The sequence below is a fragment of the Dipodomys merriami genome, unplaced genomic scaffold, assembly GCF_024711535.1.
Source record: "Dipodomys merriami isolate MVZ:Mamm:240054 unplaced genomic scaffold, mDipMer1.0.p SCAF_671, whole genome shotgun sequence".
In the NCBI taxonomy this organism is placed as follows: Eukaryota; Metazoa; Chordata; class Mammalia; order Rodentia; family Heteromyidae; genus Dipodomys; species Dipodomys merriami.
The window spans coordinates 471345-496634 of record NW_027206259.1 but is presented as its reverse complement, the minus strand read 5'-3'; positions in this window follow the sequence as shown (position 1 = coordinate 496634).

Sequence of the window (25290 nt, the reverse complement as noted above, 5' to 3'; positions counted from 1 at the left end):
ATCAGTGTTACCAGATGCTGAACTTGTGTGGTTTACAGATGGGAGCAGCTGTGTTCATCAAGGACATAGGTAGGCGGGAGCAGCAGTAATGGCTGAGACTGATGTGGTTTGGGCCGAACCTCTGCCCATAGGCACGTCAGCCTAGAGAGCCAAATTAATAGCCCAAGTACTAACACTAGGAAAGAAGAAAAGACTAACTCTGTATAGTGATAGTCAGTATTCATTTGCAATGGCTCATATACACAGAGCTATCTACAAAGAAAGAGGATTACTGACAGCATAGGGAAAGTCCATCAAAAATAAAGATGAAATTTTGGCCTTAATTGCTGCTCTTTGGTTGCCTAAGAAGTTGGCCATTGTTCATTTCCCTGGACATCAAAAACTTAAAGATGCTGTGAATAAAGGCAATAACCTGGCCGACAGAACTGCCCGGAAATGACAACACAAAGAGACTCTATAATGATGATAAACCTGCTAGACCCCAGTGCAAGAACTCTCCTGGACACTCCTACATCAACCACGGAAGATTTAAAATGGATTGATCAACTAACAATGGCACAATGCCTGAATGGTTGATGGAGAGACTATAAGAGCAACATTGTCTTGCTTGAACAGTTAGGGAGTAAAATACTACTGAAAATGCATTGAGCACCCACATGGGTGGGAGGAAGATGCAAGACCTGGTGAGAAATACTGATCTTAGGGTCAAGAATAGACATGCTAAAATAGAACAGATTGTCAGGGAATGTAAGGCATGTCAGCTGTCTAATGCAGGGAAAATTCAAGCAGGACCAGGCAGTCAGATAAGAGGAGATAGACCAGGAACCTACTGGCAGGTGGACTTCACAGAAATCAAACCTGGCAAGTATGGATATAAATATCTATTAATTTTCCCTTTTCAGGATGGGTAAAAGCCTTTTCTACAAAGCATGAAAGAGCACAGGTGGTGGTTAAGATGTTGCTGGAAGAAATCTTACCCAGGTTTGACTTCCCTAGCATGATAGGATCAGATAATGGACCAGCCTTTGTGTTGAAGGTAAGTCTGGGAATTGCTAATGCTCTTGGGGCAGATTGGAAACTGCATTGCGCTTATAGACGCCCAAAGCTCAGGACAGGTAGAAAGGATGAATAGAACTGTAAAGTAGACCCTGACCAAATTGACCATGTTGACTGGTGGTGAGTGGGTAACTCTCCTTCCCTTTGCCTTATACAGAGTACGAAACTCCCCTTTGAAAATTGGTCTTTCCCCCTATGAAATTGTGTTCGTAATTCCCCCTCCCATAATTCCTAATTTTCAGAGCAGTTTCTTAGGGAAGATGATGACTCTGAACTTTTGTTTTCTCTCAGGGTCCTGTACAGCACCCGCCTTTATGTCTGGCCTAGACTGACTGTGCTGTACGAGTCAGGCCCTCCACTGATCCCACATCACTTCCACCCCGGGACTGGGTCCTGGTGAAAAGACACCGACAGGAAAACCTGGAACCGCGGTGGAAAGGACCTTTGTGGTCATCTTGAAGAATCCAACTGTCCTCAAAGTCGACAGCATCGCTACCTGGATCCACCATTTGCATGCGAAGCCTGCAGATCCCATAACCGATTTTGGAGAGAACCCAGAGTGATAAGTCTCAATTTCCAAAGACAATCTTTAAAGCTCAAATTGAGCTGTAAAAAAGACTAAGTCATGAAATGGTTGTTGACGTATACCTTACTTGGAAATTATATTGACATAATAGTGGGTGCCTGCAATCCTAATCGCCCATATAATTGGGCTTGGATTATTAGTAATCAGGTAATTGACAAACGTTTCCCTCTGGCTGTGAAAGAGGGACCCTCACTATGGTTTTGAGACAGGCTTACATTTAATTTGTGCCAGCTCCCTGAGGGAGTATGGGAAGGACCTAGGCTTGTTGAGTGTAGATGGAGACACTGGTATGTTTGCCCAGGGGAAGGAAGGACTAGTAATTGTGGAGGACCAGAGGATTTTTACTGTAAGAGCTGGGGCTGCAAAACAAGTACCTCAGGAAAATGGAAAGGAAAAGGAAGAGACCGTGTTACTTTTACTAAATCAGGGCCAGTTGGCATCCAGTTTAATGGGATGCCTATGCACCAACAAATTAGGGTTCCCCAGGATTCTGATGCCTGAGTGAAAGTTCGGTTCACAGACAAGGGCAAACAAGTCCTAGGATGGGAATTAGGAAAGACTTGGGGACTAAGATTTTACCGATGTTGAAAGACTCACAATGGCACACTTACAATTCTACAGACAATTGCCACAGTAATGGGACCAAACACTGTTTTAAGACCGGCTTCTGCCACAAAAGCCAAAGCAAGTGTAAAGAAAAAGCCCTAGGCTGTAGTGACCCCATCTCCTCCGAAAAGAGGAGACCCCCTCAGGGAGAACATCCCTTGCTGGAGGATTCTCTATGGCAGCTGTTGGTTCAAACTTATAATGTAATCAATCAGACCCGGCCTGATATTACCAGTACATGTTGGATGTGTTATGATATGAGACTCCCATTTTATGAGGGTATTGCAGGGGTACAGAATGTAACTAAAACAAGTAAATCTTGCAGATGGGAATAAAAAGAGGCAAAACTTACCCTAAAGGCAGTTATAGGACAACGGTTATGTGTATGACGAGTACTAACTAATTTTACTCACTTATGTAATCAGACCCAAAAATGGACTCCTGAGGAAGCTTATCGATTACCTCTCCAAGATGTTTGGTAGACATGTTCAACTGTCCTAACCCCTTTTGTGCATTGGAGGTTTCAAATAGGACAAACAGCTTTTGTGTCATGGTGCAACTCATCCCACGACTACTTTACAATTCTCTGGAAGACAAGATGATAAAAATGTCCACAGCAAGCTACTGGCCGCGAAGAGCTAAAATAGAAATAATAACAGCCGTGACTATCGTGGCCCTGGTGGGCTTAGCTGGAGTAGGGCCTCGAGTAGCATCCCTGGTTACTCAGAGAACACCCTACTCTAACCTTTGTGCTTCTATAGATGAGGATATCAAAAACCTGGAATGTTCTACAGCCTACTTTCAAAAATCTCATGATTTCTTACCTGAGGTGGTGTTACAAAACAGGCAAGGGCTGGACTTAATTTTCTTACAGCAAGGAGGTCTATGTGCTGCCCTAGGGAAGAATGTTGCTTCTATGCAAATCACTCTGGAGTTGTAAAAGAATAAGGGAACAGCAAGAAGGATGGTTTGAATCATGGTTTAATTATTCCCCTTGGATTACTACATTAATATCCACTCTGTTGGGTCCCATTTTCATTCTAGTGCTTGTGTTCACTATAGGGCCTTGTGTTGTAAATTGATTAGTGATGTGTGTTAAGAAACGAGTCAATACCGTACAACTGATGGTCTTGAGAACGCCATATCAATTAATCCCTGATAACAGACATAACTCAGGCCCGTAAGGACAATGATTAGCCTTTCAGGTGCATAATAGAAACGGGAGAATGAAGAGTCTAAGACTTAAAGAGGCACAATAAAGAACTAACTCCATTACAGACTAGCAACCATCTTGTGAGGTACGGATTATAAAAAGAACCATGAATTTGACCCAGAAATGATATAGAAAAGAAAACAATTGCCAGGCAACTGAAACAAATAATCCTTTGGCAAGCTACAGGAATTTTCTCTGGATACATCAACCAAACCCTGGGTGGCTATACAAGACACGGTGACCCAGTGGCCAAGTGGTATCCGTCAATAACAAGTCAGTATTAATAATAACCAATCATGTATGTGTAGCTTAATTTGCTTAAAATATTAGCCAATCATGTAATATCTCATGTAACACTCCCTTAAGGTTGAGTATTCAATACCATGAAAACTGTACTGAGTCTATGCTCAGGGCTTCTAAGTGTCACAGGTTACCGAGTGTGTGGAGGACCAAGCTTGAACTTGCAAATAAATGACTCTTTTTTCACTTACATTGATCTTGGTCTCTGGTGATTTTTGGAGGGTCTCCATTCCAGGTATAACAATGCCCTGCTGCTACTGTAGTGAAACCCACAAACAACTGCACAGCGGTATTAGCTGCTTTCGATATTGAAATTTTCTTCCAGTAGCCCTAGTGATTTGAGCCCAGATTTATGGGATAGTCACATAGTACACAATTGCAACGCACCAGAATATACAAAGTCAAAATGCAAAATGAGGTTCAATTTTTTCTTTATTGTTTCACTTTTTTCCTTCTTTTTTTTCTTTCTTTTTTAATTGTGAAAATACGTTACAGAGGGGTTACCATTAGATGGGCAAGGTAATAAGTGCATTTCGTTGCCTCTTCCATTGTTTCCCCTTCGCAGCCTTTCCCATGCCCAACCCAGACCCCCTCCGCCAAAGTTCTAAAGTTCGTTTTTCAACAAAATGGCTTGTACATCTCTTTATTCCAATGGGTCCACCTTTATCACTATTTAAACAATACGTTTTTTTTCCCTCCCCCTCCACAAAGTATACCAACATCAAATACAGTGAAAACAGTGGTTATACCATGGGGAAGAGACATACAAAGCAACAAGAAATCATCTTATAAATATGTTAGAAACAATAGCAAGAAAGAAAAAAAAACATTTGAATCCTTATTTTGGGGTCCATTTTTTCTAACATAAACTTATCTGACCGATTCTGCTTGTCTCAGACAAATACTAGTTGCAAATAAGTGAAAGCATGGGACCTATGTTTCTTTGGGCCTGGCTTAATTCAGCCTTGGAAAAAAACAATAGAGTCATTTTTTTTTCTTATTCATTCTCTTTTAAGGAGCTAGATCCTGTTTATTTCTCATTATTGTTGATATGACTTAAATAAATTTACCAGATTTTTCAAATAAAATAGATACAAAATGACATATTTAGTAACAAAATAAAGCTAAACATTTGAGTGATATTTTTATTTAGTTCTGTTCTCAGTTATGCTGAAATAACATTGAGATGAGACAAGCATAAGTGTAAATTGACACGTATCAATCAAACAGAACTCTGGAATCTTTGGGCTTTGATTTCTATATCAACGTCACCTAGAAAAAAAATTATCACTTGCTTCATGTCTTAAGTAACATACTTAGTACAAGTTTTATTAATTTTACCAATATATTTCATAATCTATGGAATAGATGCATTACATAAGGATTTGATTTCTTATTTCCACTGAATTAATATTACGTTTATTTTATTTTTTCACACATAAAATAATGACATTCTTCAGGATAAAACATGCCTGTTTTTCATTTTTATTGCCAAAATTGAACTATAAGGCACTTTATAAATTTAACTTTAAATCTGAACTAAAGCAAGATATTCCAGCACTTATCCAATTATTCCTATTGAAAGGTTAAAGTTTGAGGCAATGACCACCACGTGTTGCCTCCTGAGCCTCAGTACTCCCAAGAAGACTTGGAGTGGATAAAGAAAATTCCCATGGCCTATAAACCCCCAGAGAGAGAAGGAAACAAAGACTCATAGAAAACTGGGGAGGGAACCCGAAGAATGCAGGACTTGCTCCGACACTCAGAAGTAAAAATTAGGCAAGGAAATCAACTTATTGAGGACATTGTTAAAAATTGTAAAGCCTTTCAGCTCAACAATGTCCCCAATGAACCCGTTACAAAAGGAGGTCGCCTCCATGGAGATAGACCAGGTGTGCATTGGAAAGTAGACTTCACAGAAATTAAAACTGGAAAATTTGGATATAAATATTTGCTAGTTTTTGTAGATACTTTTTCAGGGTGGGTTGAAGCCTACCCAACAAAGCATGAGACTGTGAACGTCGTGACTAAGAAGATCCTGGAAGAAATCCTACCCAGGTATGGCTTCCCATCCACTCGGACAAAGGACTGGCCTTTGTCTCAAAAGTAAGTCAGGGAATATCTGTGGTACTGTGGATGGATTGGAAATTGCGCTGTGCTTATAGACCCTAGAGTTCAGGACAGGTAGAAAGAATGAATCCGACTCTAAAAGAGACCTTAACTAAATTGGACTTGGAGAGTGGCACAGACTGGGTATCACTCCTTCTTTTTGCCTTGTTTAGAATAAGAAATTCACTCTATCGGCTTGGCTTTAATCCTTTTGAAATAATGTATGGACACCCTCCACCCATAATCCCTAGCCTTCAGACTGAATTGCTTGCTGATTTGGATGATACTGAATTTCTGTGTAAGCGTGACTATTTACAGCTGGTGCATAAGAGTATGGGGCCCCAGCTTAGAGCATTATATGATTCTGCTTCTATTCCTACCCCACATTTGTTTAAACCAGGGGACTGGGTGTTTGTTCGAAGGCACAACTTGCGATCTCTGGAACCATGGTGGAAGGGACCTTACATGGTGCTACTGGCTACACCTACTGCCCTTAAGGTGGATGGCATTGCTACTTGGATCCACTGTTCCCACACCAGACCAGCTGACCCCTTTGTCTGGACGACTGTGGGGAAACATGGGAAGTCTCCAAGCATCCTACCCAACCACTCCTGAAGAAAAGAAAAATGGACTGATTGTTATTGGTATACTCATTCAAAATCAAGAGCTGTTGGAGTTTAGTTTTGAGCCAGAGCCACAAGATTGTGGCTCAGGACCATAAGTCAAGGGAGGGAATGAAAGGTTAAAGTTTGAGGCAGTGACCACCACGTATTGCTTAGCAAAGCAAAACGTGGTGGTAATCAAAACACCTGGTTGATTGTGTGCTTATATAAGACCTGCAAATCCTTAGCTCGGGGCTCTCCTCCTGGGCTCCACTGTGTCGAAGTGTAGGAAGAGGCCCAAGCTGCCGCCCGTTTAAATAAAACAGCTCTCGGTGGTCTTCTTGTGGGGGGTCCTGCGACTTTGGCATTACACTATAGACTTGGATATAACTTATTTTTGAATGGTAGGAAATTCATATTATACCTACTCTCTATAAAATATTTAAGAAATAAATGATCATGATAATATTAATTTTTCCTTCAAGTAGAAAGAAAGAACCTCACTATAGATGACAAAAACTTGAATGTAGATGCCATAAAGTTTATGAAAAATTCAAGTCATTATGAGTTAGATGAAATATTCATTTTTGAAGGTCACAAAATGAAATCTCTTGAAGCTTTCTTATCTGTTAAATAAAAAGTATTTGCACTCAAATATTTCATTCATCTCTCCAGCAATGGTATAACCAAACCAGCTCCATGCCAAATAGCTTCTCTGATTAATTCAAGTCAATATTTAGGAACAGAAGTTATTGAAATGTGTAAAAATATCTACCCACCATTCTAGAAATTAAATCTGAAGTCATAAAGGATTGGGATTAATAATTAGCTTTCATTATGTTGCCTTAAAGAAGTGAATTCTTTTAAGTGGGCATAGTTGTAGAGATTTGGTCACTGAGAACTTGTGATCAAAGAGGATGTTAAGATCAAGTCCGTTCCTCCTCTTCCTTCTTTTCCTTCTCTGTTTCCTTCTCCTTTCCCTTCTCCTTTTCCGTCTCACTCTTTCTCTTCCCCTCCTCCTCTTTTTCCCTCTCCCACTCCTATTCCTCCTCTTCTTTACTTCCTGGCTTCCATGAATACACACATTCCATCACATGTTCCTGACATGGGGTACTGTGCCACCACCAACCAAAAGCAAGGAGGATAAGAAACATAAAATGAAATGTATAAAATCAGAAGCCAAGATTAATCTTTCTCCAATTTAAGTTAATTTTATAAAGTATGTTGTCATATTGATAGGAGACTGACACAGGATGCTCTCACTTATTATAAGGGATAAGATTTACTGGAAAAAAATCTGACCAACATCACCCTAATAAATTATTGATTAAATTAATATTAGATTAGGAAAAATCTACTTTAAAGTGTCAGATATACTTCAAAAAGGGGCAAAAAATCACCTTTATGGTTTACTATGAAAAGACAATAGAATTCAATCTATTCCTCAAGGAAATTGACCTATATTTGGCAGTATTGTCAATTTCATAAATGATGTAAGAAGACTGAAGAACATATTTCAACTCAATCGTGTGATATAAAATTTACTCTGTCCCCTGTATTCTATCCATGTCTGGTTTCCAAAGTGATTTGTATTTTATTCTAATCATATTTTTAATTAACTTTAAGTAATTGTATGGGAGTTGCTGTTTGACAAAGCAGTTTATGAATAGTGTTTAGTGTGTTTTTTTTTTCTTTTTTGGCTTCTGAGGTTTGAACTCTGGGTCTGGGCGCTGTCCCTGAGCTCCTTTTCATGAATATTAGAACTCTATCACTTGAGGCATAGCAGCACTATCAGATTTTTCTGAGATTTAATTGGAGATAGGAATCTCTCACAGACTTTCTTGCCTGAGATGGCTTCAAACCTCAATCCTCAGCCTCCTGATTATTGAGGATTACAGGTGAGCAGCTAGTGCCTGGCTTATACAATGAAGCTTTTTTTTTGGTAGTCCTGGGGCTTGAACTCAGGGCTTTGGCAATGCCCAAGAGCTTATTTTCCTCACTCTAACACTCTACACCTTGTGTCATATTGCCAAGTCCAGCTTTTTTAAAAATTATGTAGTACTGAGGAATCAAACCCAAGGCTTCACACATTCAAGGCAAGCAGTATACTACTAAGCCATATTCCATGGCCAATACAATGCACCTTGATGATCATTATCCTTCATCCTTCTCAATCCTATCTCATCCCTCAATTTACATAATTTTGTAGAATATTCACTTACTTGCAATGTTATATATTGTCACTCAGAAAATATATAACTGATTATACTTTATTGCTAGTTTTATTCATCAACATACTAAAGTTATGCATTACAGATTTCTGGGATTTGAAATTCTAAATTTGCACACACTACTATTCAGATTCACACATTACTAGTATAAAAATTTTTTCCTCAGGTTTATGCAAATGCACTCTGTAATTCTTTAATAAAGTACAATGATTCTTAAAATGTTAAAGAGTTGGAGTAAGAACATCAGCTTCAGTTCTAGAACATTTTGTCATCACTACCCTCTCAAAATACTCCAATATTTATTAGTAGTCACTTCCTGTCATCATTTCAACCTACCTCCTCTTGAGCAGCTATTATTTCATATTCTACTTCTACAGATGTGCCAATTTTAAAAAGATCACATTATTATAAAATGTAGTCTATCCATTTCTTCCATGTAATATTACTGTTTCCAAAGTAAGACCATGTAAATTTTTCTCATGGATGGAGTATATTGTTTTGTATGCATGTGAATAATTATATAACATCCTCAATGGACATTTCAATATTTTATCATATGTTATTGTAAAAGGTTTTGCTATGTATATTCCTGTATATGTGTCTCCTTGGATATACGTTGAAATATATTTTGTATATAAAATTATGATTCAAAATGCTGGATCAAACTGGGCGTCAGTGGCTTATACTTGTAATCTTAGCTACTCAGGAGGATGAGATCTGAGGATTAAGGTTCAAAGCCAGCCCGGGAAGCAAAGTCCGTGAGATTCTTATCACCAATAAACTACTAGAAAACCGAAGTGGCGCTGTGGCTCAAGCGGTAGAGCGCTCGCCTTGAGCTGAAGAGTGCATGGACAGTGCCCAAGCCCAGACTTCAAGCCCCACGACTGACCAAAAAGAAAACAAAAAATACGGTGGATCACAGAAGCAACTCTATGTGTAATATCTTAAAGATTGCCAGTATGTTTAACACACAGACTCTATCATTTTAAGTGACAAGCACCAATGTATAAGAATTCCAATTTCTACATAGTGGTTGTGCAGTGCAATCTCATTGTTGTTTCTATTTCCACTAATCTCTATATGTATGCAATGTCTAGGTATGTTCCTATGTTGTTATATTAATATAGAGATATGTATTTCAATTTTTTGATAATTTATTCACGATGGTTAATATTTTTCATTGGTATTAATATGCTCTTAATATATTTCTTTTTTTTATCTTTTCTTTTAATTTTATTTTATTTTATTTGAGAACATACTGTACAGAGGGATTACAATTACATTGGCAGGATAATGCATAAATTTCTTACCAAGCATTGCAGCCTCCTCCTTTGTTTACCCTTCACCTCCCTTCCCAGCCTCCCCCCCTCCCCCCCACCCAATCATACCCCCCTCCCCCCCCACACACCGACATTATAAAGCTTGCTTTGACATGACATTTTGTAATTCTCCTTGTTGCAACAGGTCCACCTGAATCCTTAAACGACTTGTTTGTCCCCATCTCCTCCACATGTTATACTGACATCAAATAAAGTGAAAGCGGGGGTTACACTGTGGGGGAGGGACATACAAAGCAACAAAGAAACAATCTTATAAATGCGTTAGAAACACATGCATGAAAGAAACGAAAACATTAAAATACATATTTAAAGTTCGTTTTCCTAACATCACATTATCTGACCTTTTCCGCTTGACTCATACCTATACTAGATATTGCAAATAAGGGAAACCATGGGACCTATGTTTCTTTGGGCCTGGCTTACTTCACTTAATATAATTTTTTCCAAGCCTTTCCATTTCCTAACAAATGGGGAAATGTCATTCTTTCTGATGGAGGCATAGAATTCCATTGTGTATATATACCACATTTTCTTGATCCATTCATCTACTGAGGGGCTTCTGGGTGGGTTCCATATCTTAGCTATGGTAAATAATGCTGCAATAAACATAGTTGTGCTGGTAACTTTAGTATGGTCTTGTTTGTATACATTTGTGTAAATGCCCAAAAGTGCGATTGGAGATCTATGTGAAGTCTTTTGAGGAACCTCTATACTGCTTTCCAAAGTGGTTGAACAAGTTTACATTCCCACCAACATTGAAGTAGAAGAGGCAATCCAAAAAATCATATGGAACAATAAAATACCCCGAATAGCAAAAACACTTCTCAACGGAAGGAACACTGCTGGAGGAATATCAATACCAAATTTCAAACTCTACTATAAAGCCATAGTAATCAAAACAGCTTGGTATTGGCATAAGAACAGACCTCAGGACCAATGGAATAGAATTGAAAACCCAGAAATGAACCTACAGACCTATAGCCATCTAATCTTCGATAAGGCACCTAAAACAATAGAATGGAAGAAAGACAGCCTCTTCAGTAAATGGTGCTGGCAAAATTGGTTAACTACATGTAGAAAATTAAAGCTAGATCCTTATATATCACCCTGCACCAGAATCAACTCCAAATGGATCAAAGACCTTGAACTCAAAGCAGACACTCTGAAAACATTACAGGATGGAATAAGAGAAACCCTAGGTCTCCTTGGCTCAGGCCGAAATTTTCTGAATAGAGACCCGGAAGCACAACAAATCAAAGAAAGGTTGGACAAATGGGATTGCATAAGGTTGCAGAGCTTCTGCAGGGCAAATGACATAGCTAGCAAGATCAATAGAAAGCCCACGGATTGGGAGAAGATCTTTACTAGCCATACAATGGACAAGGGTCTCATATCTAAAATATACTTGGAACTCAAAAAATTAAACCACACAACAACAAATCCTCAAAGAAACAACTGCCCAATAAATAAGTGGGCGAAAGACTTAAAGAGAAGCTTCTCTGAAGAAGAAAGAAGGATGGCCAATAGACACATGAACAAATGTTCAACATCCCTAGCCATAAAAGAAATGCAAATCAAAACAACATTGAGATATCACCTCACTCCATTTAGAACAGCAAAAATCAAGAACTCTAACAACAACAGATGCTGGAGGGGATGTGGACAGAAAGGAATCTTAATATATTTCTGATTCAAGTGATTTAAGTAAATGAATATGTATACATACTATGTATACATGTGCATATATCCATACTTATATGTGTATACATACAAATGCCTATATATGTATACATATATGAATATACATATGTGTATATACATATATATCGGTATATATGTATATTATTATTTTCATTTCTCTGTAAGTTATCATTGTACTATATTTGCCAAACATGTCCTTTATTGATTTTACTTTATTTTATTTTATGGTTAAGATGTACAGAGGGGTTACAGTTACATGAGTAAGGCAATGAGTACATTAATTGTTGATCATTTTTACCCTTTCTCTTCCTTGGGTTGTCCCACTATCCCTTCCCTCCCCCAGCTCTCAAATTCCTATCAACCCACCCCTTACTGCATGAAGTGGTAAAGTTCATTTCCAATATACTGTCTTGTGAGTATATTTGTTGCAATGTGTCATCCTGTGTCCTTGTTTCACCGTTTTGTAATTCTTTTTCCCCTCCCCAGATTAGACATGTATATACAAGATGCAGGGTATCAAAACTGAGTACAGTGACAACAGGGGATATGCCATAGGGGAAAGAACATACAAAGGAAACAACAACAAAAATGAATAAAATGGCATTGTACATTTACAACAGTAACAATAAAGACAGAACACTCAAACATGTCATTTATTGCCCAGGTAATTATTACAGTTAATGTTCTTATCATTTTTGGAACTTTGCAAAATGTTTGGTAGCATTCAGTGTGGACTGATATGTTCAATTTTTGTTAAATCTATCTACTCATAAGGTACCTGACAGCTCTCTTCTAAAGCAAAAAAGGCAGTCTTCTACAGCTTGGTTCCAAAATATTTGTATTTTTTCCGTGTACTAAGAATACTGACTGAAGCCTGGTGCTGGGGGCTCACACCTATAATCCAAAGTACTCAGTCGGCTGAGATCTGATGATCGCGGTTCAAAGCCAGCCTGGGCAGGAAAAATCCATGAGACTGGTATCACCAATAAACCACCAGAAAACTGGAAGTGGTGCTGTGGCTCCAGCCTTGAGCTGAAGAGCTGAGGGACAACACCCAGGCACAGAGTTCAAGGCCCACGACCACCACTACCACCAATAACAACAACAAAAAGAATACTGACTCAAAAAGCAATAGTATTAAGCAGTCTTAAAGTTAGGCTCAAGTCTGACATTTTGGTATTATCTTAGATGCCAGTAGCCTTCTTATCTAATGAGCCATGTGTCCTCACGATGTTAACCAAATTTCTTAGTTTATTTACACATTTATTATAAGTATGTATTTTCTCATCTATCTTTCTTTCAGAATCTGTATATATCCTTTATGTCATACTTGAATACAAATGACTTTGGAAGATATTTATTAATTGATGTATATTAATTGTACGAAGAAATCTTATTGAAATACTTTACACACTCTCATATTGATCAAGGGCCTGATTAACCTGTTTTTTTCTCCATGCCCATTGCCCTTTATTTTTCAACTGTTTTCTGTGAATTCCTTTCTGCTAACTTCACACATCGTCAAAATTATTAAAGTACTGTTCACCCACCGTCATTGAAAATTATACAATGCTGAATATAAAAGCAAAAATCTAAATAAGTGGGGACATATAATTTTTGTGGATTGGAGGATACAATTGAGCCAAGATATAAATTGTCTCCTCCTCTATTTATTGGTCATTCGTGGGTTTTGAAATCTGGTCCTGGGCACTGACCCAATGCTTGTCAGCTCAAATGAGTGCTCTACCCATTGAGAAACTCTGGCACTGCTGGTTTTCTGGTGGTTAATTGGACATAAGAGTCTTACGCACATTCCCGTTCCAGCTGGTTTTGAACCACAATCCTCAGATCACAGCCTCCTATGCAGCTAGGATTACAAGCATGAGCCAACATCGTCCAGCTTCACAGTTTTATTTATGTTTATGACAACTTCTAAAAACACCTGACCAGCACTCTGACTCATTCACAAAGGAAAATAAACTGGAATATATTTCTCTGTCCAATATTAAAGCTGTTAGTATAAAATTGTTATATTTGTAGAGGAAAATTGTACAGCTCAATGGGTCTGTACAGCACCAGATTAGCTCCACATAAATATTATCAAGGAATATTTAATAAGGGGTAAAACCAAACATTTGTGGAATGACTTTCTTTTTAATAAGTGGTGATAGGTTAGACAATATTGGGGAGAATTAAAAAGTAAACATTGACTTAAACATAACAATTTATTCAAATATTAACTTCAAGCAGGGTTAAAACGTGGCATATAAAACAAAAGGAGTGATGTAAATGTAAAACAAAGAAAGAGGTCTTGATAATTTTGGAGATGAAGCTTTCTTAAATTTGGCATTAAAATTATAGGCAAGGAAAACAGTATAGTAGAACTCAATGAAAGGGTAAATTAATTTGGTCTGTGAAAGCTCATATACAAGTAGTGAATAGAAGTTGGAAGCAGGTGGCTCATGTATCTCATCCTAGCTACTTGGCAGCCTGTGATTTAAGTTTTGCTGTTTGAAGCCAGCCCTCCACAAAATAAAGTCCTTGAGAATATTATCTCTGATTAATGAGCAAAAAGCCAAAAGTGAGGCATGACTGAAATGGTAAATTTTTAACAAGTTGCAAGAAATTTCAGGGACCCTGAGTTCAAGCCCCAAGACCATAAATACATGTAGAAAAGTAATAGTAGTAATACTGATAGTGATGATGATGATGGTGATGATTATAATGATGATGAGGTGTACCCATAGTCAAGGATAAAATATGTATAAATCTTATACCTGAAGAATGCCTCAAATCTAGATTCTACATAGAACTCTCAAAACCTAATGTTAAAAAAAAAACATCAATTAGAAACCAGCAAAGTATATCTTGTGAAAAATAAGCATAAGTAAAACATTATCAGTCGCCAAATAAATGCACATTAAAACCAAAATGAAATCTTAAAACATGTATAAAAATTACTTCACATAATACTATAATGACCATACTAAATGTTATCAAGAAACAGAGAAAATGGATGCTGGCAGAAATGTCAAATGGGAAATCCACTTCTGAAAATATTTTACAGGTTCTTAGCATATGAAATAAGCAAATACCCACTTTATAGCACAGGAATTGATCTTTCAAGGCTTTGTCTCATAGAAATAAGATGTAACATTCACCCAAACGTCAAAACAGAGAGGATTTTAGCAACATTATTTCCTCTAGTCAAAGAAAAGGAAATCAATTCAGGCTTTCTTCAAGTGAATGGGAAACGAATTTTGCTACAATCTCTAATAACAGAACCAAAAGGTAACTCGAGTTAATGCAATAAAAAATTAAGGCATACAATAACTGGGAATAATCTACCATAGATTTGATGGCAATCATGTTTGTTTATTGCATGATCTAAAAGTCGGAGAAAAAAATGTGTTGATTGCCAGGATAAAACAGGTTTTGGATTCGAAAAAGAGAAGTGGTGGGTTTAATTATAAAAGGGAAACATGAGACAATTATTTTTGGTAAAGAAACGTATCTGTAAATACTAGAAACTAATATAGATTTGATAAAATTATGTTGGACTTAATATGTGCACAAAATAATTAACTGGTCTGCATAAGGTACTTGAGACATATTAATGTCCTATTTGTGATGTCATACTAGAAATGTTTAAATAAGTTGGAAAAAGTATTCAAAGGATTTATCTATGTTCTTATAAGATCATAAATATCCATACTAACCTCGATAGAATTTAATATCTAGAAAACAGAAGTCAATATTGAATGTTTACATTGAAAAATAATGTGGGTCCAAGCTTGAGATGAAATATACCTTGCTAATTAAAAAGCTGAGATTTAGAAGACTGATATGAGGGCCAGTTCTGATAAACACAAATTTGTGAGGAACTACAAAAACAAAGAAAGCTAGATATAATGAAATTTCCAGATATCTCACATTTGTGGAACCCATAGGTAAGCGATCATTACTCAAGGGTGGCTTGGCCTGAAAAATAATCTAAGGTGGTTAGAGCCTAAGCAACAAAAATAAGTCTGTAGCATTTTTCCCTATTATAATTAAACCCACTACTTCTATTTGTCCCAACTTGTTAAAACAGGAGTGGTTATAAACAAAAGCACTGGTCTGAAGCCTCAATATAAGGACCTCAGTCTCTGTGGGCCAAAGAGTCTCTAACATGAGGTTTTATTTAAATTAACAAGCATTATTTTAGATTTTGCATAGTGGGATGGTGCATAGTCACAGGCAAGGTCTGCTAAGTCAGGTAATCCAATCTACTCTTTCACAGGTTACCTAATAGCCAGGTTTCAATAAAAATGACTACAATGAGATTGTACAAATGAGACTGTCACGTTTCCCTTTCATGAATCAAAATTCTGTCAAATGATTTCTGTCTTCCAGATGTTTACATATTTCTCATGATCTTTTCCAATATTTTGTCTTCATTATTGATGTTCATATTACATTTTGTTGTTGTCTTGTGTGTATATGCCATTTTTAGGGCTGGAACTCAATGTTTTATGGTCTTCCTTGAATTTATATGGTCTTCCTTGAATTTATACTGACTTCAAATATAGTGAAAGCAGGGGTTATAATGTGGAGGAGGGACATACAAAGCAACAAAGAGATAATCTTATAAATGCATTAGAAACAAATGCTTGAAAGAAAAAAACATTAAAATACATATCTAAGGATTCATTTTCCTAATAACACATTATCTGACCTTTTCCACTTGACTCATACCTATACTAGATATTGCAAATAAAGCAAACCATGGGACCTATGTTTCTTTGGGCCAGGCTTACTTCACTTAATATAATTTTTTCCAAGTTTATCCATTTTCTAACAAATGGGGCAATGTCATGCTTTCTGATGGAGGCATAGAATTCCATTGTGTATATTTAGCACATTTTTTGATCCATTCATCTAATGAGGGGCATCTGGGCTTGTTCCATATCTTAGCTATGGTAAATAATGCTGCAATAAACATAGTTGTGCTGGCAGCTTTAGTGTGGTCTTGTTTGTAAACATTTGGGTAAATGCCCAAAAGTGGGATTGGTGGGTCATAGGGGAGCTCCATGTGAAGTCTTTTGAGGAACCTCTATACTGCTTTCCAAAGTGGTTGAACAAGTTTACATTCCCACCAACAATGAAGTAAGGTTCCCTTCTGTCCACATCCCCTCCAGCATCTGTTGTTGTTAGAGTTCTTGATTTTTGCCATTCTAACTGGAGTGAGGTGATATCTCAAAGTTGTTTTGATTTGCATTTCTTTTATGGGTAGGGAGGTTGAGCATTTCTTCATGTGTCTACTGGCCATCATTCTTTCTTCTTCAGAGAAGTTTCTCTTTAAGTCATTAGCCCACTTATTTATTGGGCAGTTGTTTCTTTGAGGATTTGTTTTTGGGGGATTTAATTTCTTGAGTTCCAAGTATATTTTAGATATGAGACCCTTGTCTGTTGAATGGCTAGTGAAGGTCTTCTCCCAATCCGTGGGCTTTCTATTGATCTTGCTAGCTATGTCCTTTGCCATGCAGAAGCTCTGCAACTTCATGCAATCCCATTTGTCCAACCTTTCTTTGATTTGTTGTGTTTCCGGGTCTCTATTCAGAAAATTTCGGCCTGAGCCAAGGAGACCTAGGGTTTCTCTTATTCCATCCTGTAATATTTTCAGAGTGTCTTCTTTGACTTCGAGTTCTTCAATCCATTTGGAGTTGAAAAATCCTCTATTAATGTTTTACATATCTTGACTAGGATGATTCATGTTGGAGGAGAGGAAAGATATGGAAAAGTTCAAGATTGTTTGACTATTCCCCAACGACATTCTTATTTATCAGCTATAGCAACACAAGTAGCCTTGGTTACTCTTAGAATCATGCCTGTTTACATTTAGAAGCATTATTTTTTACTCGGTTATAAGTTGCAAACCCTTGAGTATTAATAAAAAGTCATTTCCTAAGAGAGGAAAATTGCTGTGAAAACAAACATAAAATATCAAAGACTTAGTATAGTGGAAACTATTTTGTAGCTATATCACATGCTGTAGGTGTAGATTTTGTTTCCCATGGTTCCAGGGGACCCATTTTTGTTATCTTCTTTGTCACTGTCTAGTTATCCTATATCATCTTATACCATCCTGGGATTGCTGTATTTTTTCTGGATTCTCTAATTTCTGTTGGAAAGTTAGGAAGGATGGAAAAATTGAGTTTCTGTTTCTGTTTTACTTTATTTTATAATACTTTAGAAACTGTAACTCAAAATGACATAATCTTTATAATATTAGGAGACAGATTTCATTTCCATATTCTTACCCTAGCCTTATACATAACTTTAGTACTTTGATCCCCAAACATGAAAATAAAGTTAGGGAGTTCCTTATTTAAATATTATTTAGAATTTGAAGACTTCATTAATGCAAGGCCCTTAGGAATATATCCTTCATACATGTGTACAAAGCCAGTGGCAAATTTTTCTTATTCTCAGAAACTAGGACATGTGATGTCTCTATAGTTGCATCAGAAAAAGGCTGTACCTGAGTTAGTTGACTAAACCAAATCTGCTGTAACAAATTTCTACAAATTAATTGGCATGAATAATCCGTATTTATCATTTTAAAGTTCTAAAGGACAGAAATCTAAAAGAAGTCTCACCACATTAAAATCAAGCCACCTACAGGGCTAAAAGATTTTTTAGATAATTCTAGTGGAAAGGCATTTACAACCTGTTCCGCTTTTCAGAAATTCAGAATCTGGGTTGTCTTTTCCTTTATCTTCTAATGTAGCATCTTTATATCTTTCTGATGGATCTTATCTGATCATTACCCCTTTGAACTACAGCTGGGATTTTAAGTACCCATTTGAGTTATACTTCCCCCATCTGGTAATTATTCAAATTCGTGTGCCTTAGGTAATGAGAGATGAATATTTTACAAATGTATATATATATATATATATATATATATATATATATATATAATAGTGCATATCTACATTTGAGGGATTAGACATTTGGGGGATGAGAGACATTATTGGAAGGTATTTTACTGCCAACCACAATGAGTGTCTAGCACTATTTTCTACTATAACTTGTTATCCGTTCATTAATTTTGAACAACCTACTTCTTCAATGAATTATAACTAGAAAATGTTAGTTCCTGAAAGCAATTAATCCTGATTAAAACATTGTCCTGTACTAGAAATCCTAAATGCAAGAGAGCAGCTCCTGAAACAGTTCTGACACTATCACATTTTATACATTCTGCTACAATCTTCTCTTTTCAAGAGGAGTTGATTGTTATTATTTTGGAATTATGGTTAATATTTATTTGACTGCTATTTTTAACGAATGCACCACCCAATACTGGCTCTCTTTTTGTAACGTTTTGTGTTTAATCTATTTCTGAAACACAGCTATCTGAATTACATGAACTGCTTATTGAAGTTGAATCAGTGTGGAGAGGAAAAGAAAATAGATGTCTCTGTGGGTATGTCACATTAAAAATGTACCTACAAGCTATTTACCTTAAAATCATCTATTTTTCAATATGTTTAGATTCTGATAGAATTTAGCCTCTCAACTCACACAGTGTTAATGCAGTTTTATTTCATGCCTCTCAAAAGCAAACCAAAAATTACTGTTTATTTAAATTGTATTTTTTTAGTTTTAAAATTTTTCTTTAACAAACTATATTTTAAAAAAGTTAGCCAAGGCAAATGGTTTATTAGATATTTAGAGTCATGTTCAGACACTATGGTGGAAGACAGAAAGAGAAAAAAATCATGTTTCTTTTTCTTCCTTGAGGCAGTCTTATTTATTCATCTAATTCTGAAAGAATGAAATTCTTGATATGAAGCCTTTTGCTTGATATCCACAGCCTGTCATTCTTCCTTTGTTGATAGAAAAATTTGGAAAAAGGATGAGAATTCACACTAGAAAAATGGGAAGAGGAAAAGAGAAATAGAAATCTAGATATTTTGATCTTCCTCATCTCAATCACAAGGTCTGGATAATGATTATGGATATTAGATACAATGGTCTAGAGTGGCTAACCCCATCTATAGAAAGAATATAACCTCATTAGTGATCATATGGAGAATCCTTATTTATAAAAAAAATGTAATAATTTCCAACAGGAAATGTTATATATTTGCTTAGTTCTTGTTTAGTATTTGTTAAATTCTGATGTGCTATAGTCAACTATCATAAAGGTATACAACAATGGTAAGAAACTAACAACTAACTAACAGCTTAATTCTGCCTGCATTATATATATGAGGCTGTATTTGAGTTTTGCCTCAATTTCACATGCTATATTCTTCCAGTATATAAGTTGAAAAAAGACACCTTCTGAAAATACGTTATTTTTATAGCTAAGGGAAAACAAGTCAGCTATTAAACACAGACAATGAGACAGAAATCTTCCCCTAGAAATAATCTTTCACTACTTCTGTTTCATTTTTGTAAATTGAAGTAAGTCACATGACCCATCTTGACAATGCAGAGTAGAGGTAAATCTTACCTACAGGAAGCTGATGCAGGACATACAGAAAAATGCCCAGATATGCAACACTTGAGATAAAGAGGAAAAAAAATAGAACTACAGTACAATCAATCATACTTGCTATCACATGTCTCTGCAGGAAGGAAACTATTATGTTCCTTTGTTTCTGAAATTACTGTGATCTTCAAATCAAGTATTTTATGCTTGAATGTTACAGGAATTAGAGAACATTTTGATCCTGAGACAGCATAAAATCTCAAAGAAAGCTGGAGTAAGCATTTCAATTCTACATTTTGTTCTCCAAGAAAAGAAACCATTTTATAGACAATACTTAATATTTTCTTACCTAGTATCTTTTTTTTTCCAGAAATGGATTTTGTTAATATATGTGATTTTCCACCAGAATAAATGTCATCATTTATCTGCATCTTGTACAGACAGAATAGTCAATTAGAAGTAAGTGGGAGTTTATCAGTAGCACTTTTTAAAAATGCAAAAAATGTGGACAGGGAGCCAATATACATATTTTTCCACCATCACATTCCACATCCTCCTTCTTCCTTCCTAGAAAACACACCCTATCAATAAAAAGACTTAGATATTTGTCTCGTGACCTTGAAAGTGGAAACAGAATATTAGGGATGTCGGAGATGGTCAATAATGTTTTACATAATAATGTCACATGCAACAGCCTTATGAGTCCAGCAGGCCTTAACACTGTACTTCCTTAGTGATGTGATAGGAATGTCAGCTTTACTGGACTTAGTATTGTTTTCCACTTCCTTTTCTACCACCTGGCCTAAATTATAATACATAGTAATGGAATGAAAAAGTAATGCCATCTTAACCAAGTCCCATTGCGAAATGAGATGTATAAGACGTTATGTTGAAAAACGAACTTTACAACTTTGGCGGGGGAGGGATGGGGAATCAGTGGGCAGGGATGGTAAGGGGAAGGAGGAGGCAACAATGCTTGCTAAGAAATGTACTCTTTACCTTGCTCATGTAATTGTAACCCCTCTGTACGATATTTTCACAATAATAAAATGTATAACTATAAAAAGTAAGAAAGTTATTTAGGGCTTTGGGAATGTGGCTAAATGGAACAGTTATTGCTTTCCATGAATCAAACCCTAGGTTAAATTCCTCAGTCCCACATAAATAGAAAAAAAACTGAAATTTGAGCTGTGCCTCAAGTGGTGAAGTGTTAGCCTTCAGCCAAAAAAAAAAAAAAAAAAAAAAAAAGCTCAGGAACAGTTCCCTGCACCTGAGTTCAAGCCCCAAGACTGGCAAAAAAGTCATTTAGCTAGTAAATGCGAAATAAATAACCCATACTTGGAATATACAATTGCTCATTCCAACTGATACCTAGCAATAGTCTGTAATTCATTTATTTTACCTATATTAGAATAGTATTTTTTAAAGGGCAGGGAAGGTGCCTCAGTAGTAGAGAGCTTGCCTTGCACACATGAGGCCCTGGGTTTGATTCCTCAGCACCACATAAACAAAAAGAAAACAGTCAGAAGTGTCGCTGTGGCAAAAGTGGTAGAGTGCTAGCCGTGAGCTGAAGAACTGAGAGACAGCGCCCAGGCCCAGATTTGAGGCCCCACGACTGGACCCCAAAAAAAACAAAACAAAAAAAACAAAAAATATTCTGTTAATAGGTCATGGCAATTAATGCCAAGAATGTGATTAGATATCAGGTGAAGATTAATCCTGGAAATTCAAAGATTCCAGGATTTTGAGTGGTCACTGCTAATCACAATGAGAAGGGTAGTCTATGTGAGATTTGGAAAACTTTTTGGTAACTCACGGCATCAAAAAGGCATAGGATAATTAATAGCTTTGACAGAAGAGAAGGAATAACTCCCCATGGAGTGAATAAATGATAGGAATAACTAAGTTATACCACAAAGTGTTCTAGGGAACCATTTTTGGTTATTGAAGAACTAGTTATCAACTACGCTTATTTCTTATTGCCTTTAGCATTCTAGTCACTTACGCTAGTTCTTAATCTCTGTGTGATGAATCGTATATCCTTCTATGCTATTCTTTCATACCTTACTTCCTTTGCTTTCTAAAAATATTAGTCTTTTATATTTCTCTATGAACAATTTCTGATACTAAGTCCACATAAACAGACAGCAGTGGATGCTAATATAAGAGTCCCAAAACACATGAATCATTAATGTAACAACATGGAAAAGGAGGATATATTTATTGCTACCTCAATTTTTCTCTAAAGCTGCAATGTCATTATTGATTGAAATATCCATTCTTTGTCTACATAGTGTCATTGAGTGCACATCAATGAAAATACAAGCCGGACGCTGGTGGCTCACAACTGTAATCCTAGCTACTCACGAAGATGAGACTAGAGGATTGTGGTTCAAAGACAGCCTGGTCAGGAAAGTCCATGAGACCCTTATCTTTAATTAACCACTAGAAATCCCGAAGTGGTGCTGTACCTAAAGTGGCAGAGCGCTCAACTTGAGCTGAAGAGCTGAGGTACAGAGCCCAGGATCAGAGTTAAAGCCCCATGACCAACAAAAAACTGCAAAAAGACTTTGAGTATCCCCAAAAGGAACAACGAAGTCAATAGTAATCTTCCCAAACAGAAAAAAATAATTACAAACTGATTCAGTACACCTACTTTTGCTGAGTTATTTAAGTTATGGCTTCTTTGCTGGACATATTATCTTCTTTTAAAAATTGTCAAATATTAGCTTTATTATAAACTTAATCTAATATTTCTTGTTTCAAAAGAGAAGGCCATACAGTTGATGTCATTTGGCTTTCTTACTGTCTCAGTTCAAAGTCAACCCAGGCAGGAGAGTCTGTCAAATTCTCATCTGTAATTAAACACTACAAAAGCCAGAAGTGGAGTTTTGGCTCAAACAGTAGAGTACTAGGTTAGGGAACAGATGTACAGGAAATACAACTGTACAGGGACAGTGTCCACCCTCTGTATTCAAGGCCCAGAACCAGCACAAACTAAACAAACAAACAAGAAAATGAAAAAACCCACATATATCTTTGGACCATCCTTATAGCACTGGTTTGAGAAGAAGCTCCTTTTGCTGATCATGCTCACTGGATCCCGATTTTTGGAACCCTTATTACTATGGAGCACTCAGGACCAGACTAAAGAAATGGATAACTGACTCCTGCAATAGGAGAATCATCTGAGGAGAGGAATATCCATGCATAGGACACTTTAAAACCTGCATGTCTTTCTTTCTTTGCAGTAGGCCTCTTTTAAAATAAAGTTATTTTCTTTTATTCTATGCTTGCCTTCAAATGGCATATTGTTTCCTTTTGTTATACTCTCAACTGGAAGTTTACAGACAAGTTTATATGAGTAAAGGACACACTACAAAAGATCAGGGACAGAATTTCCTTCACGCCTTGGATTATTTTCTTGTATAGTAAAAAAGGACAGCATGAATTAACTTGAACTTTGTCATTTCTCTATGTTCAATTCCTCTCTTAGGATCAGTTTCCACTTGCAGTAACAGTTCCTTCCACTTACTTCCAGTAACAATCTATGATGGTGCCCCATCTAAAATGAATATTTTCTGGCTTCATTGAAATAGCACAAGCACATCTTTGGACATGAGGTAATGTGTTTCAGAGATAACTTCGTAATGAGAAAATATGTAATTTAAATGTTTTATAAAACATTATCCATGTACACATGGCAATATAAGATGATGTTAAGTGAAATGTACCCCAAGATAGGGACACAACTTGCTTTTTCTTTCTTGCTATTGTTGTTAATGTATCTAACATGTACTATGTGATTTTTTTCTTCCTCCATGGTATAACCCCTGTTTTCACTATATTTGATGTCGGCGACCTGCATCTTGCATATACATTTTTCTAATGTGAGGAGGGAAGGGAAATAACAAAAAGCTGAAAAAAGAATACAGTATGACCCATTGAAACAATGAGTTGTACAAGGAACTGTGTAGAAAATGAACTTTACAACTTGAGCAGGGGAGAAGGAAGTTGGGGCGGTGGGGAGGAAAGGGATGGAAGGTGAAAAACAAAAGAGGAGGTAACAGAGCATAATAGATAATGTACTCATTTACTTACTTATGTAACTCTAACCCCTGTTTACACCATTTTATAATAAAAAACATGAAAAAAAACATCGTGGAGTAGTTTAAGTTTAAATTTCCTGTGTGCACTGTAATTAAGACCAATTTTACCTGGGAAGAAGGTTCTCAGAAACATATATTTGTGAGTGTGTGTGTTCTGCATTATTTCCCAAGTGTACATAAGTTCACATTAGGAGAAACAATAGGAATAATAGAAAAAAAGGAGTTTTATGCTTAAGTATAATGGTTGAATACACTACAGAAGACTCTGCAAATAACAAAACTGTGAAACAATAAAGCCATTCCAGTATGTAGATCTATGGGATATAAAGAGCATTACTACTAAGTGGAACATGAATGATGAGGCCACTCTTGTTTTCTACTAAATCTAAATCATGGTAGCTAATCATACAAATTTGTAAAAAATAGAAGGGAAGAATTATTCTTGTTCCAAAGAAGTCAGATATAAGAGCATGGACTTAACTGGAAAAAAGGCTAAGTTGAGAGAGCAGGAATTATACTAGCAATGAACTGGGGGATAAGATCACATCTCTTTTTCTTTATTTCTTTGATGTTTACGGGTCTTGAATTCTGGGCCTGGGTGATGTCCCTCCACTCTTCAATTCATGGCTAGAGCTCTACTACTTGAGCCACAGTGTCAATTCCTTTTTCTGGTGGTTAATTGGAGATAAGTGCCTCAGAAAACTTTCCTACTTGTGCTGCATTTGAACTGCAATCCTTAGATCTCAGCCTCTTGAGAGAATTATAGGCTTGAGCCACCAGTACCCGACTCAAGTTCACATTTCTAGGAGTGTACACTCAGGATAGGTAATGTGTATGTTCATCTATCTTTTTATGAATTCTTGAGTTAAAAATCTGGGCTACAGCTTAGACTTTACATTAACAAAAGTATTTCTAGTTTAAAACTTGATACTCATGGAAAAAATAAAAA